General features: G+C 44.1%; 1 protein-coding gene across 3 annotated transcripts in view; it reads left to right on the plus strand.

The window, feature by feature from the left end:
- The window catches only part of DSCAM (DS cell adhesion molecule), a gene marked incomplete at both ends in the record, with an annotated part of 734316 nt that overhangs the window by 117538 nt on the left and 593593 nt on the right, over positions 1 to 23185 (plus strand). The gene's annotated exons all lie outside the window — the stretch shown is intronic.

Below are 23185 nucleotides of genomic sequence, written 5' to 3' on the forward strand. Positions count from 1 at the left end.
TCTCCCTCTCCCTCTCCCTCTCCCTCTCTCTTTTTTTCTCCCTCTCTCTCACATGTAATTCTTGACTAACACCAACATCCCATCAGTTTGTGGAGTAAAGTTGGGACTTGGCCCTAAAGGAGTTATACTGCTTTCTTCTTTTCTACTTATTGATTGATGAGGGAGTGTAGATTACTTTACTTCAAGGATACAGTTAAAAGGCCCAAATCAAAATTGAAATAGTTTATCTTTAAAGCACAATGCAGAAATGCAGGATATAATTAACTTTTAGTTAAAAAAAAAACTGTGGTTTGTGCAGTGAATGTAAAACCCCTCATACTTCAGTAGACAATAAATTCTTGCTGTTCTGCTGATTAACTTTATTAACTCAAGGTATTGAAAATTACAAAGTTTAAGAACTAAAATGCAATTAGTCATATGGAGATTTATCTAGACACTTTTTTTTTGGTGGTACTGGAGTGAAACCCAGGGGCTTTTCTACCTCCTGGATATACTCCCAGACCTATTTTTTAATACTTTTTGGAAACAGGGTCTCACTAAGTTGCTGAGAGCCTCACTAAGTAGCTGAGGCTGGCTTCGAACCTGTGCGATCCTCCTGTCTCAGCCTCCCAAGCACTGGGTTACGAGCACACACCACCACGCCTGGCTCACCTAGACAGTTTTATTTGCTAATTTCCATGGTTTGATGGTTGTCATCTCCTCTCCTTAGCGGTTTTATTTTTTATAGTCAGAAATGGAGAGATTTGATGAGAGTCACTTGACCAATCTCACACTCAAAGGGGAAGGCCACCCTCAAATTTACAGGACTAGGTGGTGTGGATCCAGAGAGGGGAAGAACGGGGAGCTGTACGTGAGTCCCTCACGCTCTGGGTCCTAGGCTGATGGATGCTCCCCCATCTTACACAGTAGATGGCCTCTGTGTCTGCCCTGGCAGAAGGAGAAGGCAAGGGAGATGCAAACTGCCCCCTCGTGCACGCACTTGGAGATTGTTGCGGGGATATGTTGCGGGGGGGGGGAATGTGCGTGGTGTGTGTGGGGAGAAGTAATCCCCCCACCACCACCACACAGACAGACAAACAGAAAAACCTTGGATTCTTGTCCTAAGCTAAGAATAAGTATTCATCACTTGGACAGCTGCTGAAGATTTAAAGAAGTTTATTAAAAAGATAGAAAATTTATTAAAAAGATAGAAAAGATTGTTACAGCCCTGTGCCAGAGCGAGGCACAGGGGGGCAATTCGAATGAAAATGCCAAAGAACTCCAGTTTACTGAGTTTTTATCCTGTCTAAGTCCAGCAGGTCCCTCTGATTTTTGGAGATCATGTTACCCCTTATCTCTAACCCCGGCTCTGCTTCTGTTATCTCTCCAGCCAAATTTATGGCCTAAAGGGGGAGGCATCTCTGTCTCCAGACAGAGGCTTTTACCTTTCGTCTTATCCCCCAAAATGTGTGAAATTGTTCTTAGGAATGCAAGGACACATTTTTCTCCTGGCTTCAGCCTTCTTTCCTGCTAGCTAGTCCTGGCTTTCTTAGTAAAGAAGATATATTATAAAATTGGAAATCTTTCCCAATACTGACACATTAATACATTTTAAACCCTCTTCCCAATACCAGTACAAAGATGACACATACTGTCCCTGTTTATACTTAACTCACCTCGGCAAGTCACGTGGCCAGGCAAACTCCAGCAGGCCCGTGGTTAAATGGAGGTCAGAAGAGCTGGGAATCTGGAGGAGAAATAGAAACTGGCACCAGGAGCGTTTGCACGTCTCTGCAATGAGACACGTACGCTCACGGGCCTCCTTGACGACTTTGGTTAGTGGTGTACTCCCTTGCGGGTTCCAGGGCTTCACCTTTTTGCAAACTATGTGGGTAGAATTATTTTCCCTCTAAAGTTAGCCTAATGAAATGAAAAAGGAATTCTTCAGGTGGAGTATGGGTGAACGCAGAACACAGGACGCGCACCACAATGATGGGGACCTCTCCCTGTTCTCCCCTCAGCCAAGTGTGGCAGCTTCACTGTTTGGTCAAACGTAAAAAGCAACCTACATTCCACGGATAAGCACATGGCGTTTCTCCTTCTGCAGCAGCATCTGCAAAATTAAAATGGCACCGTTAGTTTATTTTATCTTTATCCATCAGTGGCAAGATTTATTTGTATATAAGCTAATTCAAGAGAGAGAGGGGGGGATGGAGCAGAGACAGAGACAGAGACATGGAGACTCTGACTCATGTAGTTCAGTCTCAGTCTAATGGACCTGTGATTAAAAATGGCCTTACAGTCAACAGCGCAGGCCACAGCAGTTATTGCCTGTAAGTAGAAAGTAGAACCTAAGCCTCACACCACCACTCACTATGGCTTCCATCTTGTTACATGGGGCCCTGTTCCCAGGGAAGGCGGAAACTAGAGGTGACCCAGTGGCCAACACCATTGAGGACCTTAATAAGTCAGCTTCAGATAACTTACTTGGAGATGGACCCATTTCTTTATGAAGGCACAAAGCAAGGTCACCGGACTCAGGTAAGAAGCCCGGAGCTTCCTACCTCCACACAGGAGGGCCTGAGCCACCACTGTGGGAGACAATCGTAAAGACACTGGGATCCCAGGGTGCAGGAGAAGAAGCTACACAGCTCAGACATCCCAGGAGTAGAGGGCTTTGTTCTGAATTAGTACAGAGCTCCAGAGAAGACATCCCCAATGCATACATGTAGCCAATGAGCTGTTCGAGGTGCACGGGTCTCTGCAATCTCCATGTAACCCCCTACGCCCACCCCAGACCACCCTGAGTTCTTGTGAACTAGTTTCAGTTTATGCTGGGGCATGGTCAGCACCCCACTCCTTTTCCCAGATCACCAGGATACCCGGGCTGCAATGAATGTGACTGGCACAGTTATGCCAGAAAACAGCTCTTCTCTGAGCAGCTCACTCCCTGTAGCTACTGCCTCTCCCTGGGGAGACAAGTGATTAGGTCAGCCATAATAGGAAGCCTTGTGAGGGTCCCATTATGGGGGGCTGCAGGAGAGTGTCAGGGTTAGCTGACCTGACCCTGAGCCTAGCTCAGGCTGCTGCACTGGGAGGGAGAACCATACAGGATGATGGGGGGCTGTGGCTGGTCCCTGCTCAGGCTCCTGACCATTCCCATATGGCCCGGCTTCCCTGGGACTGCTGGGCACTCCGCTTCGGGAGTCTGGGGGCCCCTTGTGGATCGATCTGTCCAAATCCAAGCAGCAAAGTCCTCCTCTTAAGCAGGTAAGCATTAGATTTAGGTCGAAATCTCTGGGCTAAGGCAAAGGGGGCTTTGTCTTCTCTAAGTTCCTTTTAAATTAAAAAAAAAAATGTGTTCCTGTGAGGCACAGCAGAATGGTCTCTGCCTTTGGGCCTCCCTGCCTTCTGTCCTCTGTCTCAACTGAGAATATAACAGGAAGCAGGACTCTGGTCAACAAGGAGCCTGCTACGGGTTGAGTCACGCTGCGACAGCTGCCCAGGGAGCCCCTGGGGCCCTGCATGTCCACTAAGAAACAGAGCTGTGCCTCTTTGTTACTTAGATAATGGGTGTCTAAGATGAAGGGCATACATGAGTTGCCTTTGAAAAGAAAACCCAACACCCTAAACATAGAACTCCTGTAATTCCCCCAAAGGAAGGAAAGGCTCAGGGTGTCTCATTCTACCTTGTGTCCACCTGGGACCTTTCTCTGAGCTGGGAAGTCCCGTGTGTCCCCCTTTGCCCTTAGTCTGTCCCAGTGGAAGACAGGAGGCTCAGGCCTGTGCGCGAGGGGATGGGCACATCTCATGCCATTAATGTGCTCATGAAGGTGTTAGATTCTTTTTTTTTTTTTTTTTTCAGTACTGGGGATGGAACCCAGGGGCATTCTACCTCTTAGCTATACCCCAACCCTATTTTTTATTCTTTGTTTTGAAACAGGGTGTCATTAAGTTGCAAAGGGTCTGAGTTGCAGAAGGCCTCACTAAGTAACTGAGGCTGGCCATGAACCTGTGATCCTCCTGTCTCAGCCTTCCAAGTACTGGATTACAGGTGTGTGCCACCACGCCCAGCTGAATGTGTTGGCTTCTGACCCAGTGTCTTCTCACCTCACCTAGATGTGTCAAAACTGTAAGGGGGATGGAGAGCTGTGGTTCTTATTCTTAGCTAGTTTAGAAAAAATAGCCAGAACTATACTGCTCCAAGCTTAAGCAATTTTAATATTATAAAGGTAGAAAGAAGGGGCAGAATAATAAAGCACTGCATTAGAGAGATAATGCAGTAGAGTGCCTTGAAGGTAAGACACTAAAGTTTTTTAGCACAAAACAGTTTTTATAATGATTCCTTATCTTCCAATCTGCTTAAACAGTAGTCTTCTTACCTCCCCCTGACCTGATGCAGGTGAAGTCCTGCCCATTATCTCCAGTGCAAGCCTTTGTTATGACCAAGATGTGTTACTTGGTTAACAAAGTCAGGGGTTACATGGTATATGCCCTCTTTGAGGAAGGCCTGTGCCATCCTAGACAAGCCTCACCTAGATGAGCCAGGGCATCTGGAAGCACAGGGTCTGCCTACATTTTTTTTTTATATCCTCGTTACTTCTCTTGCTCTGAGCAACAACAGAAGCCTCTTATGCCTCAGAATATTAATGTAGCCCCATAAAAATACAGCAGTGTGGGTAGCGATGCTGATGCCGAGACTCCGGAGATATCTTTCTGGAGAACAATGATACCAGCTTCCAATTTGGGTTCGGAGCCCAGTGCCTGTTGAAATTGTTTCTTGATTAGAAATGCAGGCTGTCTGAAGAGCCCAGCACTCTGCTTCTGGTTCTCCTGATAAAATTGTGAGACTCTCCCTGGGGGATTAGCTACATTAACATCAAAGACACAGCCCAAGGGTAACGGGATTTGAAAAATGGAAAGAGCAAACATATTACGATCCCCAGAGAAACGGCCCCCTCTAGAGCAGCGAGCCCCATTTTCTGTCAAAATATTTTTTTATGTGAATACTTCTATTACCTGTGACTCCAGGAGAATTGTATCTCCTAGGATCAGCGAGGTCAGCTCCAAGGACAGTTGTCTTCCTCCTGTGTTTGGGGTAAAAGGAACAGCTTTCTGCCTACATTAAGTGTCAAAGGACACATACCTAGTGCTTTGCAGGAAACATTTGGTATTTTCTGGGGTGCTTAGAGCGACATGTGGGTCTGGGCCTTGTAGATAACACGGTCCCTGCGCTCTAAGAAGTTTCACTCCTGGGCTTCCCTGGGGGTGGTTCTGCTCCAGAGGAATTCATTCCAGAGAGCACTGTGATTGGCTGTGATGGTGCTCTGGCAGGTGAACGGGCAGAATGCACACCGACCATGTTGCCTGAGAAGGTTCGGAAGGTTCCAGAAAAGAGTAGTTGTTGATGAAAATATTTGTTCGCATTTTAGGTAGGGGAAACGTTTAAATGACTGATAGAGTCAGTAAAGCCAGGCAGTTTTCCTTAAGCACATTTCAGCAACCTGAACTGACATTAGATTTGATGTGACCCTTTCTTGTTGGGAGGGGACTTTGGGGGTTGGGATGGTTGCACTGGGGGTGGCCATTTTGGTGTGTGTGTGTGTGTGTGTGTGTGTGTGTGTGTTCTGGGACCACCAGCGCAGGGCTCTGGAGGGTGGTTTTACTGCTGGTCACTGAGCATTTCCAGGACCTCTGCTCCTCTGCTGCCACACCTGCTAACCATTGAGACCCACGAGCCCATGAGCGAGAGGACTAGAGCAACACTGGACAGTGTAAGGGGCAGTGCTGCAGTCACCTGAAGGCTCTCCTCTGATCGTACAGGTGCCATGGAGCTGTAGAACTTAGGATGCGCAGATGTATTTCTTCAAAATCCACTTAAAAGACACTTTTAGGAGCAGTTGGAAACTGTGACAGGAATATTCTTCCATGACGTATCACCTAATGTTTGATTTTTAGTGAGTAGGAAGCTCATTTCAAACCCAGATATTATTCTTAACACAGGGTTACATGTCAGGCTATAATCAGGTAGGTAAGAAGGTGGAACAGCTTCCCTGGGTTGTATTCTGGGACAATGATATACTCCATGTGAGAGGTTACAGGAAGGGAGGCTCTGGTCTCCTTTCTTGAGACACACACACGCACACACACACACACACACACACACGAGTTGCTAAGTGCAAGACATGCTAAAAAATGTGAGTAAATGATCCCCAATCTTTCTGGTATTACTAAACAAAGGCATTCTACTCCTGAGCTACACCTCCAGCCCTATCTGTTTTATTTTTTAATTTGAACCAGGATCTTTCTAAGTTGCTGAGACTGGCCTTGAACCTGTGATCCTCCTGCCTCAGTCTCCCAAGTACTGGGATTATGAGTGTGTGCCACCAGGCTTGGCTTGTTGGATTCTATTAAAACAAACAACTCGTGACTTGAATTTTAAAAATGTTTACTTTTTTTAAACAGAAATTGAAAATGTAAAATGAACAACAGTCATGGGTGAACGGCTCTTATTTTTGGCCTACCATCAAAGGGAAATCAAAGTACTTTTTGCAGGAAGTTAGTACCCTGTGATAATATGTGTGACACATTTGAATTGCTAAAATGCTAACAGTTACATAGCATACGACGCTGGCTTAGATCCAGTACCTTCATCCCTACTGGTTATTTTCACCAGCTCCACTTTACAGATGAGGAAACAGAGTCACAGAGAGCTTTAGTCATTTACCTAAGGTACTGCCTCTCAAATATTATTTTTTTTAGCGGTACTGGGGATGGAACCCAGGGGCATTCTACCTTCGAGCTACACCCCCAGCCCTATTATTTTATTCTTTTATTTTGAAGCAGGGTCTCACTGAGTTGCAAAGGGCCTCACTAAGTAGCTGAGCTATCCTCAAACTACGGTGCTCCTGTCTCAGCCTCCCAAATGCTGGGATTACAAGCGTGAGCCTCCATGCCTGGCCAAATAACACTTTCTTGAAGATATTTTGCCCTAAAAAACTTTCTCTTAGATTCCTATAGTGCATAGTTGCAGACACTGGCAACTGAATGGCATGCCACTTTAGCACCCAGAAGCCTTCGTGTGAGACTTAAGTGAGAAAAACATTTTCAAAGATATAATGCAAGTGACACTTGACCTTCGGGATATTTGACATATTTTTAAAACTTCATTGTGGGGACAGTAGTAGAGATTGCTAGGAAACAAAGAGACAGAGATGTAGGTGTAACAGGATATGTAGGTGCATTCTGGCCCACCGTTGCTCAGCACGGAGGCCTTTAATGCTCAAATGCTCATCCAAGTGTTTGGAACGGATTTCCTGAACACCTACTATGACTCCAGGATGCGGAAATGCAGAGAACATATGCCTAGGCTGTTTTTTTCAGACAGTTCTGGTTTCTTTTCCTGGAAACTTAGTCTCTTAGGTGTAAAAGTGTGTGTGTGTGTGTGTGTGTGTGTGTGTGTGTTAGGAGGAACTGTGTGTGGTGTGTGGAGGGGGGAGTTACCCACTTTAAATCTGTGTTTTTGTCTGTAAAATACAAATAAATATAAAGTGAGTCTAGAGACGAAATGCTACAATGAGCTCATAAGTATGAATATGCAGGAACGGTCCTGCTACATAACAGGTGCTCAGTAAATGCGTGGTTTTCTCCCCTGTCCTATTATTTTTTTTAAAAAGAAAACTTCATTGTGGCTTGTGGGTAATATGACTGATATTTTTTAAAAATAATAGCGTATAGATGAAATTGACTAAGACAAAGATAATTTCTTAATTTCAATTTCTTTTTTAAGAAATCATCCCTTCCTTTCGACCCCAAGGATGACATCGCAGTGCAATGTGTAGCTCAGAAACGCAGCACATATTCACTGAGTAAAATTTTAATAAGCAAATTTTCTATCAAGATGGCAGTAATATTTCCTTTCAGATTATTTTTAGTCAGTGCTTCCAGAAGAGCTTTTATTTCTCGGTATTTTTCTGCTACTCCAAAATAAAACTTCACCTGGTCTCTCCTTCACGGGCAATGTCAAGGAAGTACTGATTCCTACTGCAGAGAGAGAGAGAAACAGCGCTGGCCCCTCTCCGGTGTTTGTTACTCCCAAGTGAAAGCCGTCTTCTTCCATTTGTATGGGAGAGTTTTCTTGTCACGGCCTCCTGACAACTTTATACTGACGTCTTGGTTAAGCCACAGCACCGAATAACAGGGCGGGGCAATTCATAGAACCCGTGCATGCCAAGAATGGGAAATGCACGCCCCAGCATTTCCTAAAGCCTGTACCCACTGCAGACTTGCTGGGCTCTCTGTCTTTAGGGAGGAATGCAATTGGCAAACAGAGTCAGCTGTGCACGCATGGCCTTTGTCTGTGGGTGCATGTTGTGACAAATAGTGATAACTTATGGCCATGGATTGAAAATCATAGAATTTCTGAGTGGAAGAGCCTCAGGGGGCTGTTTTGATCTGGACACAGGGGCCCTGAGAGGTCACATGAGTGAGGGCCTGCAGGAATGGTAGCTGCTTGGTCAGTGGGTTCCCCAGGAGCCCAGAGCCCAGGTGTGTGTGTGTGTGTGTGTGTGTGTGTGTGTGTGTGTGCGCGCGCACGCGGTACTGGGGATAGCACCCAGGGGCATCTATCTCGAGCTACAACCCTAAGACCTATCTTTTATTCTTTATTTCAAAACAGAGTCTCACTGAGTTGCAAAAGGCCTCACCAAGTAGCCAAGGCTCCATGATCCTCCTGTCTCAGCCTCCCAAAGGCTGGGATTACAAGCATATGCCACCATGTCTGGCTCCTCTCTTTGCTCTAGGTATTCTTTTTAATTTAAAATTTCTTTAGTACTGACTTTAAGCACTTGGATATAGATAAAGCATTGCTCTAAAATTTGCCATTTCCAAAAAATTATATGATCTGCTGAGAGAGGGTTGCATGGGTGAAACTGAGTCACACTAGATAGATAGATAGAACTCATTTAAAACACAAAATACTGATTGAACTAAAAAGTCAGGTTTTAAACACTATTTATTTAAAAGACATTCATTGAAAACTATAATTGCCCAAATGAATCACTTTGTTTTTTGTTTTTTGTTTTGGAGGTAATGGGGATGGAACCCAGGGGTCCTCTACCTCTGGGCTACGCTCCCAGACCTATTTTGTATTTTATTTGGAGACAGAGTCTCTTAAGGCAGCTGAGGCTGGCTTCGAACCTGCGCGATCCTCCTGTCTCAGCCTCCCAAGCACAGGGATTACAAGCGTGCGCCACCACGCCCGGCTCAAACGAATCACTTTGAAATGCACTTATAACTCTGAGTCTTAGTTCAGTATCAAATGCTTAAAAACACACAGGTGAGCATGGTGGTGCACACCTGTATTGTCAGTGTTTGGGAGGCTGAGACAGGAGAGGCGCACAGCCTCAGCGATATAATGAGACCTTCAGCAATTTAGCAAGACCCTGTTTTAAAACAAAAACATATAAAGAGCTCAGAGCATAGCTTGGAGGTGGAGTGCCCTGGTTTCAATCCCTAGCTCATCCTCCTGACCTTATCACATCTCAAAGTCTTCAACTCCAAGTTCCCTCACAAGCAGTGGTTAGATTTCAACACAGGGGATTTTTTTTAAGTCCTGGGGATGGCACCCAGAGGCATTCTACCTCTGAGCTACACCCCCAGACTTATTTTTTATTCTTTATTTTGAAACAGGGTCTCACTAATTGCAGAGGGCCTCACTAAGTAGCCGAGGCTGTCTGCGAACCGCGGTCCTCCGGTCTCAGCCTCCCAAATGCTGGGATGACAAGCGTGCGCCACCACGCCCGACTCAACACAGGAGTTTGAGAGACACAGACATTCGACCTGTAGCACATCTGTATTTTTTTATAGGTGGACATATCTTTAGATCAATGTTTCTGGACTTTTTAGAGGGAAGAGGATCAGAGGAGGTAATATTAACTACGGAACAGCACATTTCCAGACAAACCTCCAAGTCACCTGACCAGCATGCACCTTTAGCCTTTTGCCATCCTTCAACCTTGCCACCCCTTTCAGCCCGGCCCCCGTCCCTGCTTCCCTAGCCCAGTTAACTAGGGACCACGCCACGATGAGACTTCCGCCGTGTGGCAGAGACGCTAGGTGGCCCATCTCTTCTTTTATAGACTGAACTTTATATTGAAATATTCAGCCTCATTCTGTTTTTCTTTTCCTTTTAATTCTGTTCATTGCAATTGCATATCATACTGGAATATAGAGTGTCAGAAAAATCCCTGCACGTAGCTCTTGGTGCCCTCCCCCTGCTGCCCCCTCCCTGAGCACGTCTCTGCGATTGGAATGGCTGGTGATGTCTACGTTCATAGCATGATTTCAACTGCTGTGTTCTTTATGACTTCGCCCCCCAACCTGATCTCCTTCAGTCTCCCCCCTGGGGTCTCTGCTCATCTACCTGATGTCCTTGTTTTCAAATATCCCTCTAGCTTCCACATATAAGCAAAAACATACATGTACGCATCTTTGGAGACTGCCTATAATTCTCAGGTTTATCCATTTCCCTGTAATTTCACTCTGTTTTTCTCATCTCTTGCTTACCCGAGCATCCTTTGCTCCTGTTTTTCTGCATACATCTTTTGTCCGTCAGTACCCATTGATACCAGTATCTTTTACTACAATTGTTTTCGTCCCAGGAGAAGGAAGTGATTTTATAGAGTCTTCACCAAGTCATTTTACAGACTGTGGATGGTATTAGGAAAGAAAGGCCCTGTTGTCTCTGCCCCGCAACATAATTAGGTGGTAAAATTTTTAGTTCTCAGCACTGTTAGCCATTTGAATTGAAATCCTATCAACCATTGAAAAAGCCAGAATGAATTTGAAATTGAGCAGGGCCATTTCCCAAGAGGGAACACAGCCAGGTGAGGTCCTGGGTAGACAGCCAGAGGACCCGGGGCCAGAGGCACATGACAGGTTTGCCTCAGCTCCCATTCACAAGGGAAGTGATTTATTCTTGAAGTGTGATTCTAGGCTTCAAGAATTTTTTTAATTGCCTATATTACCAAGTTCTTACTATTTATAATAAAATGTTAAAGAAAAGTATATGTCTGCTGTGCTTTGAAATGATCCACAAAGAACTTTCTAAATGATCCACAAGGATTGATTCAGTACCTAGAAGCTCCGAGTGATCATTTTCTGTGGCTGTCGAGGTCCTCTCTAGAACCCATCATTACCTCTGCTGAACTTTGCTCCATCCCTGGTCGCTAAGAAGCTAGTCTGTGTCGCGATCCTTTCCTCTTCTTCTGGATCCTGCACCACCCATCATAAGTGGTCAAGACCCTGGACGTGATGTTGTCGGCCGTATTTCCAATGGTTCTGCGGTAGGGCGTCATGGAGCCCTGAAGTCCACTGTGGATGCAAGCACGTGGACCCTCTGGTTTCCCTGAGGCCCGAGCAGCCATGTGCACTGGCTCCTGTGCATTTTACTTGTGGTCGCGAACACTTGAATACAGGCCTGTTTCCCTGAACCCCTTACTCTGTCTTTACTAGCTATGATTCATTGATATGAAAGATGATGCCAATGTTTCTCTCTTTGAAATCATCAAGCTCTTTGTCTTTAATTTCATAGTGATAATTTTAGAAACAAACCTTTATAAATAGTAAGAACATAGATCATCATTATCTTTTCAAGGAAAAAGATGAGGTTGAAAATTTGATTTCATGTGTTTAAAATATACATTTATATGTTGGGCCCGGTGGTGCACATTTGTGATCCCAACATTTGAGAGACTGAGACAGGAGGATCATGGTTCGTAGACAGCCTCAGCTACTTAGTGAGGCCCCTTATAACTCAGAGAGACCCTGTTTCAAAATAAAGAATAAAAAAGAGGGCTGGGGTGTAGCTTGAAGGTAGAACCCCCCCCCCAGGTTCCATTCACAGCATTGCAAAAATAAAATAAAATAAAAAAAATATACATTTATGGTACTGTTGATAAACTCATAAATTTCACATCTGTGTATTAATGTTGGAATATATATGTGTATATATGTATTCATAGTTCTATTTTAAACTGCAGCTGTCAGACAAAGCTGGTTGTTACTGTGTTTACTGATTCCTAGGTCTTTGTATGTACCCTGTGAGATGGCTATGCAGAAGGAGAATTCCAAGCTACACAGACACACAGCCTAGGACTCTTCTGTTTGGAAAGGCTGCATACATTGAGGAGCAGCACACATTCCAAAAATGTTTAACCCTGTGTGTAATCGCAGGCATAGGGTGTTCAGGGCGATGAGAGCCTTTGTTAGAAGAATGAGGTGGGACAGAAACTATGAGTTCGGGACAGTCGTTTGTACTCAGCCACAGAAGTGGGGTTGGTGGCGCTGGAATCCGGCAGAAAGGACGGGGCAGAAATGAAGAGTAACTAGAAGAGAGGAAGAGGAACGGCAATCGGCCCCTGCGTAGCCATCACATTTGTGTGGCCATAATGCTCCCTGACGGCTACATGATTAATTCAGACATATTGATTCTTTTCCTCCCTCTTTTCTGCTCTAGCCTGCTGACCTGGTTTTGTTAACAGGTTTGTGTGGATCAAACCAATCTGACAGGTGAAAAAGTGGTCAGGAACAAGTATTTTATAGTGAGTCCGTATCAACAGTAACTGAAGCAAACTTTCTATGCTATGCCAGGAAAGAATTCAGAGGTACCAGCGGCACTCAGAACTACTCTACGAAGGAGAGTGCAGAGCGTGTGTGCTTGTGTGCAGAGGGCGTGTGCTTGGGTGTGCATTCATGTGTGTGTTTACTCATGTATAAATGGGCATAAATGTAGCTCGGGAGTCAAGGCTTTCCTACCTTTAGTAATAAACATAAGCCAACATGTACTTTAAAAAGACCTTTATAATTTGTAAGACTTGCTGAAAATTACTCCAGTTGGAAGGGCAAGGGTCCAGGATGAGTTAATAATTGTTGAAGTGGGGCGGTGGGTTCATGGGACTTTATTCTACTGGGTGTTTTTTTTTGTTTTTGTTTTTTTTTTTTTTGTCCTTCATAGGTGTTTGAAATATTCTGCGAGGAAGAGTTGAGTTAAAACATGCATATTCAAATCACAGTGTTTTTTAACATTCAAAATAGACAGTTAAGAGCCGGGCGTGGTGGTGCAGTGGGCGTGCGCGCTTGTCATCCCAGCACTCGGGAGGCTGAGACAGGAGGATCTTGGTTCACAGACAGCCTCAGATACTTAGTGAGGCCCTTTGATACTCAGTGAGACACTGTTTCAAAATAAAGAATAAAAAATAGGGCTGGGGGTGTCGGTCAGAGGTAGAATGCCCCTGGGTTCATTACTTACTAATACACACACACACACACACACACACACACACACACTCACACAAAATAGACGGTAAAGCATAAAAAATTGTCACACCATCTAGCCAGGGATAGGTAGATTCTGAATAATGTTATATTTTAAACAATTGATGGTACCTGAAGCAAAGTGTTTTTTTGCTGGCAATGAGCCCAGGAGTTCTGAGACAAGACTAAAACCAGAAAGAAAATATTCCTTTCAAACTAGTGATGTTTCTGTAAAAGCAGAGTATTTCTTCTCTGTTAATCCAGCCTTTTCCAAGATTGGTTCATGGAGATTATGAGGAGAGGGAAAAGATTAACAGTAGCAGTGTAGTCTCCCCTGCCATACATACTAAAACAAGCATGCCAATTTTTACTTTGTAATAGATTAAACTTTATTTTCATTTTATTTTCCTATATTTTCCATAATATTCCTTAGAACACAATTTGGGAAATACTACTTTTGATTTTAAGGCCAATATAGATGGTGTATATAAAAGTAGGCTTCTTTGAAGCTTTGGGCTCAATGATAAAGGGTTAACTATGCATCAGAGGGCTGCATAGAACCACATACCATATACAGGTAGAATGGATTCTGAAAATCCTATTTTTCTAGAAACTAGTACGTTGACCCACTGTGTTTTACTGGATTCTAATTCCACTTTGTGCCTCTTGGCAATTATTTTTATCATTTCTGTGGCAAATCAAGATACCATCATGGACTCCAGAATGGTCTAGGCCAGGCGTGCATAGGAAAGACAGAGCTGCAGGGAGCTTGGGTGGACATTGACTCATGGAAGGGGACATGGCCACCCTCCCAACCTGCTCTTCTCTATGAACTGTGGATGCAGCAGCTGCAGGTGGACGCTCACAGTACTGAGCACTATAATTCTACTAAATTTAAGTTTGCTAAGTTCAAAATGTCAAGAGCCCCAGCCATGTACCGAGTTCTGTTCCCCAAAAGTTGTAGACTGAAACCCTAGCTCCCAGTGCTCCTGCATTGGAGGTGGGCATTCAAGGGGTAACTAAGGTCGAATGTGGTTACAAACGTGGGGCCCCAACCCCACGGGGCTGGTGTCTTTACAAAAAGAAGAAGAGGCGCCATGGAGGTGACTTTCTTTGCCATGTGAGGACGAAGATTTTGCAGATGCAAAAAGTGGCCCTCACCAGAAATCAGAATGGATGGAAGCCTAATCTTGTGTTTCCTGCTGCCAGAACTCTGAGAAATAAATAACTCCCCCTCCTCCCCTGTCTCCTCCTCCTCCTCCCTCCTCCTCCTCTCTTCCTTTTTCCTTCTTCCTTCTTCTTTGTGCTGAGAATGGAGCCCAGGGCTTCATGCATACTGGGCAAGCATCCTGCCATTGAGCCTAGCCCTCTGAGAAGCAAACTTCTGTATCTGAAGCCACCTGCACTGAGATATTCTGTTATGACCACCCTAGATGACTGCTACAGCGTCATTTTGCCCTGAGTGTGGTTTTAAAGAACTAGAACTATGTTTTATATTCTCCTTACATCCAAGATTCAATTTCTGTAGAGCTTCCAAGCATTCTAATTTTAATTCATCTTTATATGTTTAAAGTATTTTTTAATTTTGCCTATAGTCATGCTTTTCCCTATTCATGTTCTTATGTGAAGATACTTTTTCAGGTTAGTGCCTCAGTCTTTTCTTCTTAAGAAGAAATCCTTTAAACCTCCTCGTAAGTCTTACAACTTCCAAACTTTGGATCATTTCTTCGCCCCCTTTGATCTCTCTCCAAATGTTCCTCCATTTAGGGCAGTGCATAAATTTCCTTCTGAAATCACGAAGTGAGGAAAATGAACTTTTATATCTCCTCCAGAAAGCAAACGTGGTCAAAGGCTACAATCGGGTGTCTTTGGGGAAACTTTCCGCGCCCCTGTTTCCAATTAGAGCTTGGACGGGAACTGTGTTCTGCTTGGTTCAGGCTCTCGTCTTGCAGGGCAAAATCCCTCAGTTCTTAGCTCATACCTTTAAATCAGGATTTTTTTTCTCATTCTGGAATAGCAACACTACTTGGTGAAGCCTGAGTATTTTTCTCTTGTACAATTGACATGAAAAAATAAATAAATAAAAATACTTGATCTGTCTTCTTTTGGGTTGAGGGCTTTAATTAGGAATACTGAGTCATCTGTGCAAAAACAACTGAGAACTATGTTTTTAAAATAAATTATCAAAGAGATACTCACACCCATATTCCATTCAGTGTTGTACACAATAGCCAGAAGGTAGAAGAGTGCATACACCTGTTAATGAGTGATGTGGTACTGATGTGTAGTGGAGTAGCATTCAGCACTGAGAAGGATGTACTGACACCTGCTACAACTTGGATGGACCGTGAGGACATTATATTGTGTTGAAATATACCAGGCACACAGAGACAAATAATGTATGATTCCACTTGAATGAGGTCACTGGAGTGATTAAAGTCATAGAAAGAGCAGAAAGGTAGCTGCCAGGATCTGCGAGGAGAGAGAAGGGGAGTACTGCGCAGTAGGTATATATTTTTAGTTTTGCAAGATAAAGAGCCTCTGAAGATGGGTGTGTTGCAAGAGGCTCTGGTCCAAGGAGAACAAGACACAGAGGCCGGAGTAAGAAAAAGTGGGTCTCTTTATTCATCAGTGAGGCTCAGAGAGCAGAGCTCCGGGTCTGAGCGCAGAGCTCAGAACATGCAGCTTCTTTTATGCATTTGTTCACTTAATTTTTAGAAAGGAGGGGTGAGCGTGAGATTTGCTGTGCCAGCGGAAGCAGGGCGCGGAAGCAGAGCGGCAGCTAGTCTGTGCATCTTTTCCTTTTCCCTAGCAGTTGTGTGCTTTATCTTGGGGACTTAGCTGCCCAGAAAGGCCTGCTTTGTTCACCTCAGAGGGAGCCTGTGAAGGGAGCTTTATTCATCTGTCTTGTCCCGAGGCTTCTAGCGAAGAGCATTCTTCAAGCGACTCCTGCCTCAGGTGGTGGCCGTGGTTTTACAATAATGCCAATATATTTAACACTTCTGAACTACACTCATAAAAAATGGCTAAAGTGGAAAGCTTCATATTATGTTTATTTGACTGCACTTTTTGTAGTACCAGGGATTGAAACCAGTGGCTTCTAATTCTTAGCGACACTCCCAGCCATTTGTTTGTTTGTTTGTGAAGCAGTGTTTTGCTAGACTGAGAGTCTCACTAAATTACTAAGGTTGGTCTTGAACCTGTCTCAGCCTCTCAAGTACTAAGATGATGGGCATTCTCCACCATGCCCAGCTTATTTGGTTGCATATGAATTATTTTATATTTTCTCTTTCAGTAAATATGCAAGAAAATTGTTTTTTTTTCCCCATAAAGACCTAGATAAATAGTATCAAAATGGTGGGATTATATTTCACAAACAGCCTCAAAATAAATCCCAAGAATTATTTTATCTTAGTAGTATTTAAAAGAATGTGGGTGATGATATTGAATTTGAGTTGATTTTTGCTATAGACCTTTATTGAGGAAAGCCAGTCCTTAGAGAGTAAAAAATTAGTAAATTGCAGACTTAAAAATTGTAACATTTGGGAAAAATATGGTAACTTTGCGGGCTTTGTGTCCTTTAAGTGTGTATTGCTTGAGTGAAATGTACCTTGAAAATTAGTCCCAGGAAAGAAATCAGACTAATTTGTTGATGTTTAGAGTAGAGGCCGGCCCATAGTTCAAACTCAATGAATGTTTGTTTAATAAGTTCAGCTAAGGGTTTGTGTGCAGTAATTATTATTTGGGCATAACATATGCAGAAGAATCCACTAATCATGCAGTGTTCAAGTACGAGCCTTTCTTGTGCCAGTGTTCCAATGAGGTTATCATTGCACTTTCGATTGTTAAATATTCTTTATTTCAGAGAAAATGATTTAAGCAGGTTGTATAGAGGAGAAACAGAGGCACGGAGAGTTGTCCAGGGTCTCAAACCAGAAATAGAACTTTCCTCTGTTCAGGACACTCTTACTCAATAGCTACTTGATGGAGCCTTAATCCAGTCGGATTCTGTCCTTGGTTTTGTCAGAACAACCATGAGTAATAGAGGTTCGCGACCCTCCCTTCCAAGGAGAGTCGGTTGTGTGGCTGTGCGGCATGAAGGTCATACAAGGTATTTGTTCCTCTGCTAAATTCTGTCTAGGTTCCGCCGCATGGACTCATTTTAGTCATAAGTTTTGTACTTTACTTTTCCCCATTCCCTGGTGGGGTTATCCTGATGGAAGGAAATGGGGTCCTTCGGCATGCCTGGGTAGTCTGGAGCGATCTGCACCTATCAGCTGGCCATTACAGAGTCTCACAGTCCATAGTTACTTAAACGATGGAACACGCAGCCCACTTTAATATAACCTATCAATCCAATAGACAAACCTTTATCCTCTATCTCCCCAGTGTTCCTTAAACTGTCACTGAATCACTTGGGGATATTGTTAGATAAAGCAGATTCTGATTCAGTTGTTTGAGATGGGGCCTGAGACTCTGCCATTTCTAAGGAGCTCCCAGGAGATGTGAAAATCCCTGGTCCAAGGGTTTGGGTTCTCAACCCTGCTTTACAAATACCACTGACCAACTTAGATGTTTGCTGTGGTCTGCCTGGGTTTGGGTCCCAGCATCCCAATTTTGAAGAGCTCTTTTTTTCTTTTTTAAAATTTTTAATTGGTGCATTGTAGTCGTACATCTTAATGGAATACAAGATGGAGGAGGCATATATGCACCCATCACCCAATTAGCCCTTCCCCACTTCCCGCTCCATTCCCTCCCCCTCCTCCTTTGCATGTTTGGTTTAGTGATTGACATTGATATGTTTGTGAATGGACATCGTGTGAATTAGAGAGTTTCCCTCTTCCCCCTCCCATCCCCTCAGTCAGGTCGCCTCATTTGCTCATCTGTAGTTTCTCCTCCTTTGTCTAGAGTCCTCCTATGACCCATTTTCTCCCTGGCTTCCACATCGTAGGGAGATCATCTGATTCCTTATTTTTTGTGACTGACTAATCTCACTTAGCATAATGTCCTTGAGTTCCATCCTTTTCCCTGTGACATCATTGTGTTTTTCTTTATGGCTGAGTAAAATTCTGTCATGGACATATCCCACAGTTTTGTAATCCATTCATCTGTTGATGGACATCTTGGCTGGTTGCATAGTTTGTCAATGGTGAATTGAGCAGCTATGAACATAGATACGCATGCATTCGTTTGGTAGTTTGGTTTCCTTTCTTTTGAGCGATACCCAGTGGTATTGCTGGATCATATGGTAAGTTTGTTCCCATTCTTTTGAGGATCCTCCATACTGTTTTCCAAAGTGGTTGCACTACTTTGCAGTCCCACCAACAATGTAGTAGAGTTCCCAATTCTCCACGTTCTCGTCAGCATCTGTTGTTGTTTGAAAAGCTCTTAAGTGAGTATAATCTGGAGACAGCCCTGGAGTTCGCTGCTTATACAAGCAGGACACGGCCTCCGCTGTTTCAGGCCTGTACTGACTGTCACTGTCCTGTTGTCTGGGGCAGGGGCCTCCTCTGTGGATGGCTCTGCTCTGTTTTCTGCCGAGCAGGGGGAGAATGACCACAGCATGAAAAGTCCATGTTGTGTGAGACCATGCCATGCACATGGGAGCATTAAGAGCCCGTTCCTGGTGCTCCTGCCAACAGAACAGGCATGCGCACACACACACTGCACTCTTGCACCGCACCACACACACATGCTCACTATATACATATGCACACACTCACAGTTGTACACATATACACACACAAACAAACATACCCTTTATAAACCTCATGCGACCTGCACAAATCCATAAGTACTATACACATGCCACGCACATCACCTACACACACAGGCACACATCAGTGACAAGCAAAGAAAAGCCTGTATATCAAGAGCCTCTGCAGCTGGGCTTCTGATGAGCACTGGATGCTCCCTCTTCCCCTTGTCCATTTGCTCCCCATCTTATCCTGCCAAGCTGCCTTAGCAGGTATTATAGACTGAATGGTTTAAACACAGTCCTGTGTGTCTCGAGGATAGGGAGGCTGTAGGTCTGAGATTCCCCGCAGCAGGGTGGTACTCGGGCAAGGACATGGGGGGTGCGGGTGGCTGTCTTTTGTCCTCCCTTGGATAGCAGGGAGGAAGCGAGCCTGCTCCTGACTCCTTCCATCCAACTCAGCCTCACCTCTCAAAACCAGTATGGCGGTTTGAGGAGAGACAAACATTCAATCCATAACATTTTTATTAATTGTCCTGAAAGATAGCTGAACCAATCCCAATAGTCTATTTTGAGTTCAAGCAAAACTCTGAGAAGATTATTTTATCTACTCTCTACCATTCAAAGGTACACTTTAGGGTGAAGAGAGATGAGGGTTGGCTGCATCTCTTTTGGCCAACATACAGGGCTCTGGTAGGTTTGCTTTCAAATTTAAGTAGACCATGCTCAAGATAAAGCCTAGAGTTTATTATGTTAAAAAGAAGCATGTATTGAGGTTGCTGTGTCTGTCATGACAATAATTTTGATAGCTATTAAAAGGGGATAGGGATACAGAATTGAAGGATGAAAGATACTAAGATTCTACCTTTGAAGAAAGAAATGTTATCAGCGAACTACCTGGAGACATATGCAATCCTCAGTGCTCATGAATTCAAGAGCTTTTGTGTCTTCTCTAACGTATTTGTACAACTTAATGTCCTCGTTATTTATGCTTCAGAGTACGTCTGGAACGTGTACTGAGCCCCGGTCCCCAGAGGCTGCGGAGAGGCTGCTTATGTTGATTTATGCTCTGATTCTACATGGACATTACGTACTTGGAAAAATAAATATGAATATCTTGATAGGGATATTTTAAATAATAAAAGACCTCATAGTTTTATGTCTTTGAATGTTTATTTACCATATTGCCTACATTTATCCACCAATCAGGGGACTTTTGCTCAAAGAAACAGGCCCAGTTTTGTAAACCGGAGTAAATATATCTCAAATATGATATTGCCTGTTGTCCCTTTGGGCCGACCCCAAGGAGGCAGACAACCTGCTTATAGGGAGATCTCAAGAGCATCCTTCCTCGCTCCCTCCTCCCCTCTCCATCTGATGACACCCTGAGGTTTTTATAGCTTGAGAATAGGTCAGTTTTCTTAGAGTAATCTCTTACCATTATTCTAATGAACCTAAACTCCACCCCCAGCAGAGGAGCCACAAGGCAATGTGCCTCTAGACTTAGAAAGGTCAGTTCCATCTCTAACTCTGTGAGGACACAGTACATCAATATATATTTATAATTTCAATTATGCATTCTTTCCAATAGAGATGTGTTGTCTTTTTTCTTTTCTAATCTCATGTGTCAGCCACAGAGTTGACACATTTTTTCTTGTTAAATGATTACATTCCAAATAATATGAAAAGAACAGACAATAATAAAACAGGTGCTTGAATACAACACAGTGGCGTGTGTTTATACTTTACCACAGTGAATTCATTTGCTTTTCACAAGTAATAATGTTAACTAGAACTAAAACCCCACTCATATTATCTATGCATATTTGGACACCATGACAACATATTTAAAAATCTGTAAGCCACAGAAACTATTACTTGTGTTTTTGAAAGGCATATAAATAATATTTTACATTCTATGATGCACCTTAGGTATTATTGGCATAAACACAGCCATTTTAAGACTCTTCTGCCATGTCAGCTTCTCAGAGATCAGGCGACCATGACTAAGCAGAAAATAGCTCTGTAAACATCAGTCCCACCCCTAAGGATTTCCCCTACCCTTTGTTTCCCCCTTGGGCCCTGTAAGACCTGTATCACCAAAGGACTGGGCAGCTGCTTTCTTCTCTTGCTGGAGGCAGCCTGTCAGGCCCACCTGACATCACACTTCCTTCCCAGTGATCCTGGTGTTTTGTGTATATGTCTTGATACCTTTCTCAGGTATCTTTTTTTCCCTGATACTGGGAATGGAACCTAGGGCATTATACATCTGAGCTATACCCCCAGTCATTTCTCTTTCTTTCTCTCTCTCTCTCTCTCTCTCTCTCTCTCTCTCTCTCTCTCTCTCTTTCTCTCCACGTATATGTATGTGTGTACATATATATATACACACACTCACATACACACACACACACATTTGTATTTTGTGTGTGTGTATCTGAGGAAAGTGCTAAGGATTTCATAAAGTTGCCAAAGCTGGCTTTGAACCTGTGATTCTGCTGTCTCCGCTTCCTGAGTACTGGCATTTCAGTTGTGTACCACCATGTCCTGCTCACTTTAGTTTTCGCTGTCAGTCATTTTAAGTCAAGACGCAGAACACCCAAGTGTTCTTCTTCCTGAGTGCGTGAATAAGTAATAGGTAGGCTGGGGTTTGGTGAGCCTGGGGGAATCCAAATGTAATCAGGCATCCACAGGTGGCCCCGTCTGGGGCTTAAACTGTGGGCACTGTGAGGTCTGGCTGTGAGGCCTGGCCAGAGGACATGGAGAACTCCAGCAGCGGCAGGGAAAGTGGCCCTAACCACCCTCTTCCCCCAGCCCATAGACCTACCTGTGTAGCTCCCTGTCAAGACCACCGGTGGGGAAAAGCCACAACTGTGTAACTATTTCTCCCTCCTGATACCCCATACACAGCCCCTAGTCTGTAAGGCAGGCCCCTGACTCCTGTGGACTCCCCTGATCAGGTGCCTCCTCCCAGATTCATTCCCAAATAAATCCGTCCCTGCTGTTGAGCTGTGCACGCCACTCCTTGTTCTGATATTTACCAACATAAACTAAAAAGTTAAGGAATTAGCCTGGATGAGAGAGAGGTCAGTAGCAAATCTTAAAGTGACGATATTGCTCTGGTTCTCCTTAAAGAGAGGCGGCAGCCCTTCTCATCGGTTACCGAGATGGACGTTGCTACTTGACTTAAGTTTCTGTCATTGCTGTTTGGTTCTGACCACAAGTTGTTTTCTGGTTCCTCTGATTGACAGGGACATTTAATGGCAGAGAAATTCTTGGTCAACAGACATGAAATGCTCTGGGCCCTTGCCCGAGCCTCGGGGACCATGTGCATTTCAGAACTTCTCAGGCGGAGATGCATGTGTGTGCATATTCCCTGTGCTTTCTGCGTTCTCCCAGTAGAGCTCAGAGTGGTAGCGTGCCAATACTTCTACGGCAGATCTTGGATGTTTCATTTTGAGTAGACCAGACAGGGATCCAATAAGAGCCTCCGACTGGCTTGCACCAGGAGTTTGCCGGCAAGCAAATCATGAAAACAGGCCCTCATTTTTGTGGTATCTCTGGACTTTGTAATTGATAGGGGATTGAAGATGAGTATTCTTATTGTTGTTACAGTGTGGATTCACATGCTTTCTGGCTGGTTATGGCATCTTCCTCTGTTTTTCAGCACTAAATCATTTCCTTCCTCCCTCCCTCCCTTCCTCCTTCCCTTCCTCTCAGGTCAAGTTTTTAAAATTCAGAAAGGCAAGAGTGTATGGTCTTTAAAGACTCAGGTTTCCAAGATAAACAGATCCATGGCCACACATCGTTTCTGCTTCTGCTTTTTTGGCTGTGCGAGCTTTGAGCCACGCACCTTCCTGGACTCAGGTTTCTGGGATGTGCTCACTGGCCTCCCGGGGTGTGGTGAAGAGGAGGTGAGGGGAGGATGTAGAAGTGCCCTCTGCGGTTCCTAGCAAGGTGCTCAGGGAATGGCAAGGGCCCCTGTTCTGCTATTACCTTAGAATCCCCGTGCTCCTCGCCTGTTCTAAGGAGTGTGTTCATTCATCTTCTTTAAGTTTTTTTAAAATTCCAAATACATCTGGTCTTTGCTTACATAAAAATTGTGTGCCCATACCTGTCTGAAAATGACGTCTGTCATGGTTATCATCGTATGTTGCTTGGTCAAGGACACACAGAAAGCTAAGGCTTCCTCCTGTG

The sequence above is a fragment of the Muscardinus avellanarius genome, assembly GCF_963383645.1.
Source record: "Muscardinus avellanarius genome assembly, chromosome: 5".
In the NCBI taxonomy this organism is placed as follows: Eukaryota; Metazoa; Chordata; class Mammalia; order Rodentia; family Gliridae; genus Muscardinus; species Muscardinus avellanarius.